The sequence below is a fragment of the Sus scrofa genome, chromosome 5 (genome assembly GCF_054392235.1).
Source record: "Sus scrofa isolate SSC_HxYL_T2T_F1_AM1 chromosome 5, Sscrofa_HxYL_maternal_Yorkshire_Landrace_v2.0, whole genome shotgun sequence".
Lineage (NCBI taxonomy): Eukaryota > Metazoa > Chordata > Mammalia > Artiodactyla > Suidae > Sus > Sus scrofa.
The window spans coordinates 19,018,759-19,034,321 of record NC_139387.1 but is presented as its reverse complement, the minus strand read 5'-3'; the positions used below and the strand labels follow the sequence as shown (position 1 = coordinate 19,034,321).

Genomic DNA, 15,563 nt, shown 5'->3' with positions numbered 1-15,563 from the left:
TCCATTGTCCCATCTTTGGTGATTGTCTGGGGCACAGAGCAGAAATCTGATTTTTTAAAAAAACAGGTTTTTAGGTGATTTTGATTTGATGCACATAGCCTGGGGACCACATTTTGAGAAACACTGACTGGAGGAATTGCTGTACTCAAAGACAGAGTCTTTGCTCTCCCTGTTTCTTCTTTTAACTAAACCTGTGGTTGCTTTTCCTACACCTTTGTTAGGGAAAATGTTCTTTGACAAGCAATTTGTTTTTCTTAAAGTATTTGTTTTACCCTCATTTGCTTATTTCTACTGCATCTTATAATGGTTTTGGTTCACATTTATTTGTCTCTCACTCTCTCTCTCTCTCTCTCTATATATATATATATATATATGTACGTATATATATCTTTTTTTTTTTTTTTTTTTTTGGTCTTTTTAGGGCCACACCTGCAGCATATGGAAATTCCCAGGCTACGGGTTGAATCAGAGCCATAGCCACTGGCCTACACCACAGCCACACAGGATCTGAGCCACGTCTTCGCAACCTACACCATAGCTCACAGCAATGCCAGATCCTTAACCCACTGAGCAGTGACAGGGATCGAACCCACATCCTCATGGATACCAGTCAGATTCGTTTCCGCTGAACCACAATGGGAATTCCAGTCTATATTTTATAACGATCCATCTTAGCTGGATTTCTGCTTTTGATTCTTGATCTGTCACTGTATTCAGTAATTCTGAATTCTTAACATAAGTGGCCCTTTAGTAGTCTCCTTCCTTTTTTCCTCACATTTTAATACATGGCACAAACTTGATCGTTAAAATAAAGGAAATTCCCTGAAAACATGCTGAGTGAAAGAAGTGAATCAGAAAAGACTACATGTGATTCCATTCCTTTGAAATGTCCAGAATAGGCAAGCCTGTGGAGACAGAAAGTAGATTAGTGGTTGACCAGAGCCGTGGGGAAGGAGGGTGGGGAGTGACTGCTCCTGGGTACTGGGTTTTTTTGGAGGGAGGTGATAAACATGTTTTAAAGTTGTGGTGATGATTGCATATCTCTGTGACTACAGTAAAGAAATATTGCACTTTACATGAGTGAATTGTATCTTAATAATGCTGTTTTTAAAAAGAGTAAAGAAGTTTAAAATTTTGTTTAATATATTTTTTCACACATGTTGGAGGATAATGTGAAAAAGAGTCTGTGTAAATGTATAAATGGGTCACGTTGCTGTACAGCAGAAATTAACGGAACATTGTAAATCAACTGTTATTAAAAAAAATATATTTTTCTGGAGTTCCTGTCGTGGCGCAGCGGAGGCGAATCTGACTAGGAGCTATGAGGTTGCAGGTTCAGTCCCTGGCCTCGCTTAGGGGGTTAAGGATCTGGCGTTGTCTTGAGCCGTGGTGTATGTCATACCATACATCCCATGTTGCTGTGGCTGTGGTGTAGGCTGGCAGCTGCAGCTCCGACTCAACCCCAGCCTGGGAATCTCCGTATGCCGTGGGTGCGGCCCTAAAAAGCAAAAAATAAAAATAAATAAAATATTTTTCCCTTTCTTTTTTTAAGAGTTGAGGTGAAATTCATATAACACAAAGTTCACCATTTTAAAGTGAACAATTTAGTGGCATTTAGTATGTTCACAGTGTTGTGCAACCACCACCTCTAGTTCCAGAACATTTTCATCACCCCCAAAGAAAGCCCCGTACCTGTTAAGCAGTTGCTCCTTGTTTCTCCCTCTCTTCCCTCCTTGGTAACCACTAACATGCGTTCTAGCTCTATGGGTTTGCCTATTCTGGATTTCTCGTAAATGGAATTATATAATGTGTGGCCCTTTGTGAGCCACATCTGTGACTTACCCCAGAGCTCACGGCAATGCCTGATCCTTAACCCACTGAACGAGGCCAGAGATTGAACCTGCAACCTCATGGTTACTAGTCAGATTTGTTTGCACTGCGCCACAATGGAAACAATCCAACCCAGTCACACATACATATATACATTCCTTTTCTCACATTATCTTCCGTCATGCTCCATCATTAGTGACTAGATATAGTTCCCAGTGCTATACAGCAGGATCTCATTGCTTATCCATTCCAAAGGCAATAGTTTATGCATTATGTTTATAGAGGAAATGTTTATAAACATTTGTGAACAAGTTTCTGTGCATAGTTTTTTTCTGTTACCAATACTCCCTTTTTTCCATTTTTAAAAATATAATTAATTTACTGTTGTGCCAATTTTTGCTGTACTGCAAAGTGACTCAGTTATATATGTACAGTTTTTTTAATTTCATGGAACAGGAGTTCCCACTGTGGCTCAGTGGGTTAAGAACCTGACTAGTATCCATGAGGGCGCTAGTTCGACAGTAGGAACTCCAGGTTCTTTTTTTTTTAAATATTATATTCCATCGTAGTCTATCTCAGGAGATTGGATATAGTTTCCTGTGCTATGCAGTAGGACCTTGTTGTTTATTATATATAGGGGTTTTTTTTTGTTTTCTATTTTTGTTTTTTTCAGGGCTGCGCCCGAGGCATATGGAAGTTCTCAGGCTAGTGGTCAAATTGAAGCAGCAGCAGCTGCTGGACTATACCACAGCCACAGCAACACAGGATCCAAGCCATGTCTGTAACCTACACCACAGCTCATGGCAATGCTGGATCCTTCACCCACTGAGGGAGGCCGGGGATTGAACCTTCGTCCTCATGGATACTAGTCAGAGATTTGTTTCCACTGAGCCATGATGGGAGCAGACATAGTTTTTAATGACGTATAATTAACATAAAGCATTGTGTTAGTTTTAGGTGTACAACATAATTATTTAGTATTTGTATATTTTCCAAAATGATTACCACAGTAAGTCTAATTAACATCCATTACTACATATGGTTACAAAATTTCTTTTTTTTCTTGTAATGTGAACTTTTAGGGTTTAGTCTTTTAGCAGCTTAAAAATATGCAATGCAGTATTGTTAACTATAGTCACCACCCTGTACTAGGCATTTGTTTTTATTTCTCCTGGTTATATATCTAGGATTGGAATTATTGAGCCATCTGGTAATTCTACACTTATTGTTGTCTTAATCTCAACTTTTTTTTTTTTTTTTTTGTCTTTTTGCTATTTTTTGGGGCCACTCCCGTAGCATATGGAGGTTCCCAGGCTAGGGGTCGAATCGGAGCTGTAGCCACTGGCCTACGCCAGAGCCACAGCAACGCGGGATCCGAGCTGCGTCTGCAACCTACACCACAGCTCACGGCAACGCCGGATCGTTAACCCACTGAGCAGGGGCAGGGATCGAACCCGCAACCTCATGGTTCCTAGTCGGATTCGTTAACCGCTGCGCCATGACGGGAACTCCGTTTTTTTTTTTTTTTAACTCAATGAGTTTTATTACATTTATAGGTGTACAACAATCATCACAACCAAATTTTATAGCATTTCCATCCCAGCCCTCAGTGCATCCCCCCACCCGTCAACCTGTCTCATTTGGAAACCATAAATTTTTCAAAGTCTGTGAGTCAGTATCTGTTCTGCAAAGAAATTCATTGTGTCCTTTTTTTAGATTCCACATGTAAGTGATAGCATTTGATGTTGGTGTCTCACTGTCTGACTGACTTCACTTAGCATGATAATTTCTAGGTCCATCCATGTTGCTGCAAATGTTAACTTTTGGGGGGGGGGGAATTTAAAGAGTATTTTTTCAGAGCAGTTTTAGGTTCACAGCAATATTGCGAAGGTATGGAAATTTCCCATATACCCCAGCCTCTACCCATGCATAGCCTCCCCTGTTACCAACATGTCCCACCTGAGTGGTACATACTCTATAATTACATTGATGAGCCTACGCTAACACATCATAATCACCCAGAGTCCCTGGTTTGCCTTTGAGTTAACTCTTGGTATTGGATGCTCTGTAGGTTTGGACAAATATTTAAGGACATGTATCCATCACTACAGTACTATAAAGACTGTTTTCACTACCCTAAAAATCCTCTGTGCCTTGTCTATTCATTCCCCCACCCTTTGCTACTGTTGATCTTTTTAGTGTCTCCGTAGTTTTGCCTTTTTTCAGAAGGTCATATAACTGGAATTATATGATATATAGCCCTTTTCACATTGGCTTCTTTCACTTACTGATATTCCTCCATCATTTCATAGCTTGATAGCCTCTCTTCTTTCTTTCTTTTAGCACTGAATAATATATCATTGTTTGTATGTCCCACAGTTTATTTATCCGTTCACCTACTGAAGGACATCTTGGTTGCTTCCAAGTTTTGGTGTCGTAAATAAAGCTGTTCTAAACACCTGTGTGCAGATAGTTTTCATCTAAGAATCTATTGCCAAATCCAAGATCCTAAGAATATACCCTGTTTTCTTCTGGGACTTTGTAGCTTAAGCTCTTATGTTTAGGTCACTCATCCATTTTGAGTTAATTTTTGTATCTGAAGTGAGGTAGGGGTCCAGCTTCATTTGTTTGCACGTGGGTATACGGTTGTCTCAGCCATTTGTTTATTTCCATTGAATGTTCTTTGTAGCCACACTGAAAATCAAATGGCCATACATGTGAAGATTTTTTTGTGGACTCTTAGTTCTGTTCCATTGGTCGATATGTCTGTTTTGCCAGTACCTCTCTTTGGATTACTGTAGCTTTTTAATAAGTTCTGAAATGGAAAAATATTATTCCTCTTATTTTGTTTTTCTTTTTCAGTTTTTTTTCTGTTCATACAAATTTGAGGGTAAGCTTTTCTGTGTCTGCAGAATAGGCTGCTGGAATTTTTTTTTTTTTTTACTGCTCCGTGGCATATGGAATTCCTGGGCCAGGGATCAGATCCAGGCCAGGGATCAGATCTGACCACAATCATGACCTATGCTACAGTTGCAGCAATGCAGGATCCTTTAACCCACTGTGCTGGGCCAGGATCAAACCTTCGTCCTGGTGCTGCAGAGACGCCACTGATCCCGTTGTGCCACAGCAGGAACTCCCTCTCAGTGTTTTAGATTCTTATATTTGGGGGCTCTCTTGTTTGGGTGTGTACATGTTCACAGTTTTCTTGATAAATTGACTTTATGTTGGCCATGTCTGGGGCATGTAGAAGCTCCTGGGTCAAGGTCAAACCCAAGCTGTAGCAGCGACCTGAGCCACAGCAGTGGCAACCCTGGATCCTTAACCAGAGCTATCAGGGAACTCGTAAATTGGCCTTTGAAATCAATATAAAATGCCCTTTGTGTCTCTTAACATTTTTTAACTCAAGTTCTCTTTTGTCTGATAGTTGTACAGTCAGTCCAGATCCCTTTTTGTTACTATTTGCGTGGAATTATCTTTTTCCATTCTCTCATTTTCACCTTGTTGTGTGTTGTATCTAAAGTGAGTCTTTTGTGAAGTGTCTGTCATGGCGCTGTGCAAACGAATCCGACTAGGAGCCATGAGTTGCAGGCTCAATCCCTGGCCTCGCTCAGTGGGTTAAGGATCTGGCCTTGCTGTGAGCCATGGTGTAGTTCGCAGATGCAGCTCGGATCTGGTGTTGCTGTGGCTGTGGCGTAGGCTGGCAGCTACAGCTCTGATTAGACCCCTGGCCTGTGAACCTCCATATGCCATGGGTGCAGCCCTAAGGAGACAAAAAAATAAAAAATAAAAATACAAAAATTTTTAGAAAGTGCACCTTTTCTGAGCAGAATGTAGTTGGCCTTTTTTTCCTCTCATCTTTTCTGCCAGTCTTTGTTTTTAATTGGTGAATTAATCCATTTGTACTTAGTGATAGTGATAATGAAGGGTTTATTTCTGCTTTTGTGCTTTTTTTTTTACTCAATGAATTTTATTACATTTATAATTGTACAACAATCATCACAACCAAATTTTATAGCATTTCCATCCCCAACCCTCAGTGCATCCCCCCACCCGTCAACCTGTCTCATTTGGAAACCATAAATTTTTCAAAGTCTGTGAGTCAATATCTGTTCTGCAAAGAAGTTCATTGTGTCCTTTTTTTAGATTCCACATGTAAGTGATAGCATTCGATGTTGGTGTCTCACTGTCTGACTGACTTCACTTAGCATGATAATTTCTAGGTCCATCCATGTTGCTGCAAATGCCATTTTTTTTCCTTTTAATGGCTGAGTAATATTCCATTGTGTATATATACCACATCTTCTTGATCCACTCCTCTGTCAATGGACATTTAGGTTGTTGCCATGTCTTGGCTATTGGATAGAGTCCTGCAGTGAACATCTGAGTACATGTGTCTTTTCGAGTCATGGTTTTCTCTGGATAGATGCCCAGGAGTGGGATTGCTCAATCAAATGGTAATTCTGTTTTTAGTTTTCTGAGGAATCTCCATACTGTTTTCCACAGAGGTTGTACCAATTTACATTCACACCAACAGTGTAATAGGGTTCCTTTTTCCCCCACACCCTCACCAGCACTTAATTGTTTGTAAACTTTTTGTTGTTGTTGTCTTTTTTTTGCCATTTCTTGGGCCGCTCCTGCGGCATATGGAGGTTCCCAGGCTAGGGGTCCAATCAGAGCTGTAGCCGCCGGCCTGTGCCAGAGCCACAGCAACGCGGGATCCGAGCCGGATCCGAGCCGCGTCTGCAACCTACACCACAGCTCACCGCAACACCGGATCCTTAACCCACTGAGCAAGGCCAGGGATCGAACCTGCAACCTCATGGTTACTAGTCGGATTCGTTAACCACTGAGCCATGACGGGAACTCCTGTTTGTAAACTTTCTGATGATGGCCATTCTGGCTGGTATAAGGTGGTACCTCCTAGTGGTTTTGATTTGCATTTCTCTAATAATGAGTGATGTTGAACATCTTTTCATGTGTCTGTTGGTCATCTGTATGTCTTCTTTGGAGAATTGTCTATTTAGATCTTTTGCCCATTTTTTGATGGGGTTGTTTCTTTGTTATTGAGCTGCAGAAGGTGTTTATAAATTTTGGAGATTGAGCCCTTGTCAATTTTTTAATTTGCAAAGATTTTCTCCCATTCTTTGGTTGTCTTTTTGTTTTGTTTAGGGTTTCCTTTGTTGTGCAGAAACTTTTAAGTTTAATTGTCCCATTTGTTTATTTTTGTTTTTATCGTCATTACTCTAAGAGGTGGATCTGAGAAGATGTTTCTGTGGTTTATGTCAGAGAGTGTTTGGCCTATGTTTTTCTCTAAGAGTTTTATAGTATCTGGACTTATATCTAGGTTTTTAATCCATCTTGAGTTTATTTTTCTGTATGGTGTTAGGAAGTGTTCTAATTTCATTCTTTTATATGTGGCTGTCTGGTTTTCCCAGCACCACTTATTGAATAGGCTTATGCTGTTTGCTTTCTATATATTTTTTATTTCTTAATTCCTTCTTCTTTTGTGTTATATTTTTTCTGTTGTACTATTTTGTTTTCCTCTTCATTTCTTTTGTTTGTTTGTTTGTTTGTTTTTTCTTTTTATAGCCACACTTGCAGCATATCGAAGTTCCTGGGCTAGGGGTCAAATTAGAGCTGCAGCTGCAGGCCTCTGTCTCAGATTGTGGCAACATGGGATCTTTAACCCACTGAGCGAGACCAAGAATCAAACCCATATCCTCACAATCACTATGTCGGGTTCTTAACTTGCCGAGCCCCGTGGGAACTCCTTTTTTGTATATTTTAAAAGTTGGAGTTCTGTGGTACAGTGAGTCAAGGATCTAGCATTGTCACAACAGTGGCTTGGGTCACAGCTGTGGCATGGGTTTGATCCCTGGCCTGGGAACTTCCACATGCCATGGGCATAGCCCCCTCCAGAAGTTATCCTTTTAGTGTTTACTGTGGGGATTACATTTAATATCCTGAGTTTATAGCAATCTAATTCAAATTGGTGCTAACTTAGCTTCATGAACACACATTAAACTAGACTTATTGTGGTGATCATTTTGCAGTCTGAATATAAATCATTATGTTGTATACCGGAAACTAATATAAATGTCATATGTCAATTATATCTCAATTTTTATTTTTTTATTTTTTTTTAATCTCAATTTTTTAAAAAGAGCATACATCAACTCTGTTCCTTTCCATTTCCCTTCTTTATGGTGTTATTATCACAAATTATAACTTTATGCATCATGTATCTATTACTATAGATTCATAATTATTGTTTAATGCATTTGTCTTTTAAATCATAAACAAAAAGAGAATTACATACCAAAAATACAATATGCTACCTTGCATATTTATCTATGTAGACTTTGTAATGATCTTTATTTCCTTGTGTGACTTTGAGTTACCACCTAGAATTCTTTCATTTACTTTTAGCATTCCTATAGGACAGGTCAAGTAGTGATGAACTATCTTTTGTTGAGAAATGTCTTGATTTCTCCTTCATTGTAGAATTCTTGCATGATAGTTTTTATTTTTAGCACTTTAAAGATATCATCTGCTGCCTTCTGGCCTACCTTGGTTTCTTTTCTTTTCTTTTTTGAATTTTTACATTTATAGTTGTGCAATGATCATCACAATCCAGTTTTAGAGGGTTTCCATCCCACAACCCCAGTGCATCCCCCCACCTGGCCTACCTTGGTTTCTGATGAGATATTGGCATCAATCTCAGTGAGAGTCCCTCATATATGATGACTTACTTCCTTTCTGCAGCTTTGAATAGTCTCTTTGTTTTTCAACAGTTTGAATATAATGTGTCTTGGTGTGGAATTCTTTGGATTTATCGTCTTGAAATTTGTTGAACTTCTTGGATGTGTAGACATATGTATTTCATCGATTTGGTTCATTCTTGATTATTTCTTTAATTTTTTTTTTTTTTTTTTTTTGTCTTCCTCTCCTGGAATTCCCATAATATGTATGTTGGTACACCTTTTTTTTAAAAAGTTTCTTTCTTTCTTTCTTTTTTTTTTTATCTTTTGTCTTTCTTAGGGCCTCACCCACGCCATATAGAGGTTCCCAGGCTAGGGGTCTAATTGAAGCTGTAGCCATTGGCCTACACCAGAGCCACAGCAACACCAGATCCAAACTGCATCTGTGACCTACACCACAGCTCATAGCAACACTAGATCCTTAACCCACTGAGCGAGGCCAGGGATCGAACCTGCAACCTCATGGTTTCTAGTCAGATTCATTTCCACTGCTCTATGATGGGAACTCCTGTATATTGGTACACTTGGTGGTGTACCATAGGCCCCTTAGACTCTGTTCATTTTTCTTCATTGCTTTTTCTTTGTACTCCTCAGCCTGAGTAATTTCAGTTGTCCTGTCTTCAGGTTCACTGACTCTTTCTTTTGCTTGGTCAATCTGATATTGAATGTCTCTACTGAATTTTTAATTCCAGCTATTATACTTTTGTGTCTGGAGTTTCTCTTTGGTACCCTTTCATACTTCTGTCTTTCTATTGCTATTCCATACTTGTTCATAGATTGTTTTGCTGATTTCCTTTAGTTATTTGTCCATAATTTCCTTCAGCTCTTTAAACATACTAAAACAGTTAACTTAAGTCTTTGTCTAGTATCTGGACTTGCTTGTGGATGGTTTCTCTCAATTTCTTTTTTCTTGTGAATGGGCTGTATTTTCCTTTGTCTTTGTAATGTAATGCTTCATAATTTTTTTTTTTGTCTTTTTTTTTTTTTGTTGTTGTTGTTGTTGTTGTTGTTGCTATTTCTTGGGCCGCTCCCGCGGCATATGGAGGTTCCCAGGCTAGGGGTTGAATCGTAGCTGTAGCCACCGGCCTACACCAGAGCCACAGCAACGCGGGATCCGAGCCACGACTGCAACCTACACCACAGCTCACGGCAACGCCGGATCGTTAACCCACTGAGCAAGGGCAGGGACCGAACCCGCAACCTCATGGTTCCTAGTCGGATTCGTTACCCACTGCGCCACGACGGGAACTCCCTGCTTCATAATTTTTTAAATCAAAGTGTAGTTGGTTTACAATTTTGTGTTAGTGTCAGGTGTATAGCGAAATCATTCAGTTATATTTTTTTCAGACTTTTTTTTTTCTTTTTAGGGCCATACCTTTGACATATGGAAGTTACCAGGCTAGGGGTTGAATCAGAGCTGCAGCTGCTGGCCTGTGCCCCAGCCACAACAATGCCAGATCCAGCCATGTCTGTGACCACAGCTCATGGCAATGCAGGATCCTTAACCCACTGGGCAAGGCCAGGGAACGAACCCACATCACTGTGGACACTATGTTGGGTTCTGAACCCACTGAGCCACAACGGGCATTCCCAGAGTTCATTGTTTGTAGACTTTTTTTTGGCTACACCCACAGCAGGTGGAAGTCCCTGGGCCAGGGACTGAATCTGCACTGTAGTTGTGACCTGCACCACAGTTGCAGCAATGTAAGATCCTTAATCTGCTGTGCCACGTAGGAACTTCCAGATTTGTAGGCTTTTTGTGATAGCCATTCTGACCATGTGAGGTGATCCCTAATTGTGGTTTTGATTTGCATTTCTTTAATAATTAGCAATATTGAGCATTTTTTTCGTGTGCCTGTATGCTTTGTAATTTTTGCTGAGAACTTTGTGTTTTGTTTTGTTTTGTTTTGTTTTTTGTATGGTAATGTCGTAACTCTGGAAATCAGATTCTGCTCCCTCCCTAGAGATTACTGCTGTTTCTTGATGAAAGCTGCAGTTACCTATTTGTTTAGCGACTTATTTTTTTTGTTTGTTTGTTTTTTGGGGCTGAACCCACAGCATATAGAAGTACACAGGCCAGGGGTCCAATCAGAGCTGCAGCTGCTGGCCTGTGCCACAGCCACAGCAACGCTGTGGGATCTGAGCCGCACCTGTGACCTACACCACAGCTCCCAGCAATGCTGGATTTTTTAACCACTGAGCAAGGCCAGGGATCGAACCTGAATCTTTAGGGATACTAGAGGGGTTCATTACCACTGGACCATGATGGGAATTCCCCAAGCTATTTTATAAAGAGTATATTTCTTTTTTTGGCCATGTTTATGGCATGCAGAAGTTCCTGGGCCAGGAATCAAAACCATGCCACAGCTGGAGTTTCCATTGTGGTGCAGTGGAAACAAATCCGACTAACCATGAGATTGCAGGTTCGATCCCTAGCCTTGCTCAGTGGGTTAAGGATCTGGATTGCCATGAGCTGTGGTATAAGTTGCAGATGCGGCTCGGATCCTGCGTTGCTGTGGCTGTGACATAGGTATCAGCTGTGGCTCTGATTTGACCCCTACCCTGGGAACTTCCATATGCTGCAGGTGCAGCCCTTAAAAAAAAAAAAAAAAAAAAAAAAACCACACCACAGCAGTGACCCAAGCCACGCTGGATCCTTAACCCACTAAGCTGCCAGGGAACTCCCCAGAGTATGTTTCTTGCTTTATATGGTAGCTGAATTCTCTTCTCTTATCTCCATCCTGTCAGTGTATTGACAGAAATTTCCTTAAATGCTTGGATCCAGTAAGAAAAGAAAAGAAAAAAAAAAAATGTTCTGTTTCTTTAAATAATCTTGTCTCACTCTGCTAGGAAAACCACTTCAGCCTTAGGGGTTGAAGCAATGCTCAGCCTCTTTGCCAGCTCTTCAGGGATTAAAGGCAGTGATCAGGACATATAACCTTGATTTTTAGAGGGCAGGATCCCTATTACCCACCCTTGCACCAGCAAGCTGCAACAGGATCTTGGGCTGTTGTTCCCACTGCTGCCTACCATGGGTCTGGGAGCTGGAGGATGATAGGTGCTATGCCAAATGCTGAAATTAACTAAAATTTACCAGCCTTTTTCCTCAATAAGCACTCCTTTGGCTATGGAAAGTGTTAGACTAGATTCCAGAGTTTCAAAATAGTTGCTTCAGGCATTTCTGCCAGCTCAATAGTTGTTTTGGAGAAAGGACCAATTCCTAGAGCTTCTTTTTGTTGTTGTTGTTTGTTTTGTTTTGTTTTGCACTTTTAGGACCACACCCGTGGCATATGGAAGTTCCCAGGCCAGGGGTCAAATCGGAGCTGTAGCTGCCGGCCTGTACCACAGCCACAGCAATTCAGGATCCAAGCTATGTCTGTGACCTACACCATAGCTCACAGCAACGCCAGATCCTTGACCCACTGAGTGAGGCCAGGGATTGAATCCGCATGCTCATGGATCCTAGTCGGGTTCATTAACCACTGAGCCATGAAGGGAACAACTCCTAGAGCTTCTTACTCTGCTGTCTTTCATGACCTCTGTCTGTAATCTACTTTTAATTGGTCCTGTGCTGCTTCTAACTCAGCACTCACCACGCCCACCCAGTCTGTTTTCTCCACAGAAGCCTTTGTAAGTGTGTGGGATTTTGTTCATTTAAATAAAAAGTAATTTCAGACTTGTGGAAGATTTACAAAAATAGTCCAAAGAACTCATGCATGCCCTCCATCCAGATTCCTTAAATGTTAACATTTTACTAAATTTGATTTATCTTTCTTTCTGTCTCTCTTCACGCTCCTAAAATTATTTTTTTCTCAACTGTTTAAAAGTAAGTTGCAATTGTGATACCCTTTAACACCTAAATACTTCATTGTGTCTTTGTTTTTTTTTCTGGCCACACCCAGGGCATATGGAAGTTCCCAGGCAAGGGATCAAATCCGAGCCACAGTTGCAGCTTATATCATGGCTGCAGCAACACTGGATCCTTTATTCACTGCACCAGGCTGGGGATTGAACCTGCACTGCCACAGAGACAATGCCATGTCCTTAACCTGCTTGCCACAGTGGGAGCTCCCAGTGTGTCTTTTTCTTTTTTGGCCAACCCACACACAGCATATGAAATTCCCAGGCCAGGGAGCAGATCCAAGTTGAAATTGAAACCTAGACTGGAGCTGTGGCAATGCCAGATCCCCAACCCACTGTGCTGGGCTGCGGTGAAACCTGCGTCCCAGTGCTCCCAAGATGCCACTGATCCCATTGCACCACAGTGAGAGCTCCATATCTTATTTTTAAGCAGCAAAGAGCTTAGTTTTTTATTACAGAATGTGTTGTAGAAGTTCAATCAAAAAGACCAAAGCCAGGAGTTCCTGTCATAGCGCAGCGGGAACAAATCCCACTAGGAACCATGAGGTTGCAGGTTTGATCCCTGGCTTCGCTCAGCAGGTTAAGAATCCGGTGTTGCCATGAGCTGTGGTGTAGGTCAAAGACGTGACTCAGATCTGGCTTTGCTGTGGCTGTGGCATAGGAAGGCAGCTACAGCTCCAATCAGACCCCTAGCCTGGGAACTTACATGTGCCATGTGTGCAGCCCTAAAAAGACAAAAAAAAAAAAAAAAAAAAAAAAACACCAAAGCCCATATCACCATCAGACTCCTCAGATTCTTCTTTCTTTGTTTCTACTTTCTTCCTTTCAGTGGGGGCAGCAGTGGTGGTTGGGGCAGGACCTCTTGCTGATGCAGCACCAGCTGCTGGGACACGTCCACCAGCACCCACAGTACAGATGAGGCTCCTGATGTTGACATTGGCCAGAGCCTTTGCAAACAAGCCTGGCCAGAAAGGCTCAACATTTACACCTGCTGCTTTAATGAGGATGTTGATCTTATCTTCCGTGACTGTCACCTCATCATCGTGCAAGATAAAGACAGAGTAGATGCAGGCAAGCTCTAAGACAGAGGCCATGATGCAGACAAATGCCAGGAGGGCACTGCCGGGCACGGTGCTAGTCGCTGGATGAAGTGAGGGCCTCACCCCAACACGGCCTTAGCTTCCTTGGAAGGGCCAAGCACCTTAGCGGCAGCTGAGGAAAAGCCATGTCTTTTTTTGAAACAAGAAATTTTCTTATGTAACTGTAGTACAGTGATCAAAATCAGGAACTTGACACTGACACAGTACTGTTATCTAGCCTATAGCACTTAGATTTGCCATCGTCTTAGTAACGTCCTTTATAGCAGAATACCCAAGATCATGTGTTGATTCACTTGATGTGTCTCTCTTGTCTCCTTTAATCTTTGAATAGTCCTTGAGTCTTTGTATTTTTGTGACACTGACAATTTGATGAGTACAAGCCCGTTATTTTTAAGACTATCCCTCAGCTTGGGTTTGTCGTTTCTTTGTGACGAAATTACGTTTATGCCCTTTGGGTTATAATACCTAGGAAGTGGTGCTGAGTTCCTTGTGTGTCACATTAGGATGCACGTGCTGCTGTTGATTGGTTCCATTGCTGGCAGTGTTAACTTAGATCATATAGTTAAGATGACGTATGCCATTTTTCCTCCTTGTAAATTTATTATTTTGTCTTCTGTGATTTAAGTATGTAAATACCTATTTTCAAACTGTTACCTATCAACTTGAGCATTTATTGATGATTTTTGCCCTTATCAACTATCGTTATAATGGGTGCTAATAGATGGTTTTCTAATTAGGTTTTCCTTTTAAATTTGTTGGTTTTCTACTGTAAGAAAGAACTTTTCCTTATTTCTATCAATGTAGCCTCATAAATTCTTACTTTATTCAATAGATTGTAATCTTTTATCCTCTACCTTTAAAAAAAAAAAAAAATGGCACCACTGGGTGTTCTCCTGTGGCACAATGGATTGGGATCTGGCATTGTCAGTTCAGTGGCTTGGGTTGTTGCTGTGGTACAGGTTAGATTCCTGGCCTTGGAACTTCCACATGCTGTGTCCACAGCCACAAAAAAAAAAAAAAAAAAAAATTGGCACCACTGTAAAAATGCAAAGATATGAGTAAGATTGTTTAACTCCAAATTCAGGATACTGTTGCTTCTGTGAGTTGAAGGGGGATATAATGGAGGAAGTATACAGAGGGCTTTAACTGTTAATTTCTTAAGCTGAGTGGAGTGTACACAGGCATTTGTTATGCTTTTTTTTTTTTTTTCTTTTACTTTTTTCTATGTGTGAAATACTCCATAATTAAGGGAAAAAGTCTCCACTACATAATCTATTGCTGGCTAGCTTTCCTTATTTTTTTAAGTTGTCCTATCCTGTGTGTTAGTTTTATGGGTGTTTTTGTTTGTTTGCTGAAGGCCCATAGATTTTTCTTTGCTTTCTTAGTTTTTTTTGTTTGTTTGTTTGTTTTTTTGCCATTTCTTGGGCTGCCCCCACGGCATATGGAGGTTCCCAGGCTAGGGGTCGAATTGGAGCTGTAGCTGCCAGGCTATGCCAGAGCCACAGCAACGCGGGATCCGAGCAGTGTCTGCAGCCTACACCACAGCTCACGGCAACGCCGGATCGTTAACCCACTGAGCAAGGGCAGGGATCGAACCCGCAACCTCATGGTTCCTAGTCGGATTCGTTAACCACTGCGCCACAACGGGAACTCCCTGCTTTCTTAGTTTTCTTACCCTTATAATCTTGTAGAAGATGACCTACAATCCAGTAATTTTGTCCTTCCTTAACTATCCTGCTTTGTTACCTTCTTTTCATTTTTCCACCTCCTCCTAGCCTGTCCTCATTCTTTATCCGCCTGGTTCACAGTAGTTTCAGTTGACTGTCATTATGAGTCATCAGACTAGAATCTGAGGGAAAAGTTAATTTGGGACTTGGGATACACAAATTGGTATTCTGATTTTCATCACTGTTAGTTCATGTTTGGTGTACACAAGTCCTGGGTCACTCAGTGGCTAAGCAGAGTTTTATTCACCCATTCAACAAGTAATTTGAGTGCCTCCTATGTGCTA

The 15,563-nt window shown here is 41.1% G+C and overlaps 1 protein-coding gene, 1 long non-coding RNA gene and 1 pseudogene across 9 annotated transcripts in view; 1 reads left to right on the top strand and 2 right to left on the bottom strand.

Annotated features, from left to right (window-relative positions):
• Window positions 1-10,741, bottom strand: part of LOC146403181 (uncharacterized) — a 329,068-nt gene extending 318,327 nt beyond the window's left edge. The window contains exon 1 of the long non-coding RNA XR_014803229.1: window positions 7,711-10,741. This is a non-coding gene — a long non-coding RNA (uncharacterized LOC146403181). The remainder of the gene's footprint in view (window positions 1-7,710) is intronic.
• Window positions 1-15,563, top strand: part of TFCP2 (transcription factor CP2) — a 63,640-nt gene that overhangs the window by 2,731 nt on the left and 45,346 nt on the right. The window lies entirely within an intron of this gene.
• Window positions 12,122-13,676, bottom strand: LOC146403180 (large ribosomal subunit protein P1 pseudogene; annotated as a pseudogene). The gene is made up of 2 exons (XR_014804644.1): window positions 13,214-13,676; window positions 12,122-12,217 (listed from the first exon to the last, which is right to left on the bottom strand). The product of XR_014804644.1 is annotated as a large ribosomal subunit protein P1 pseudogene (transcript).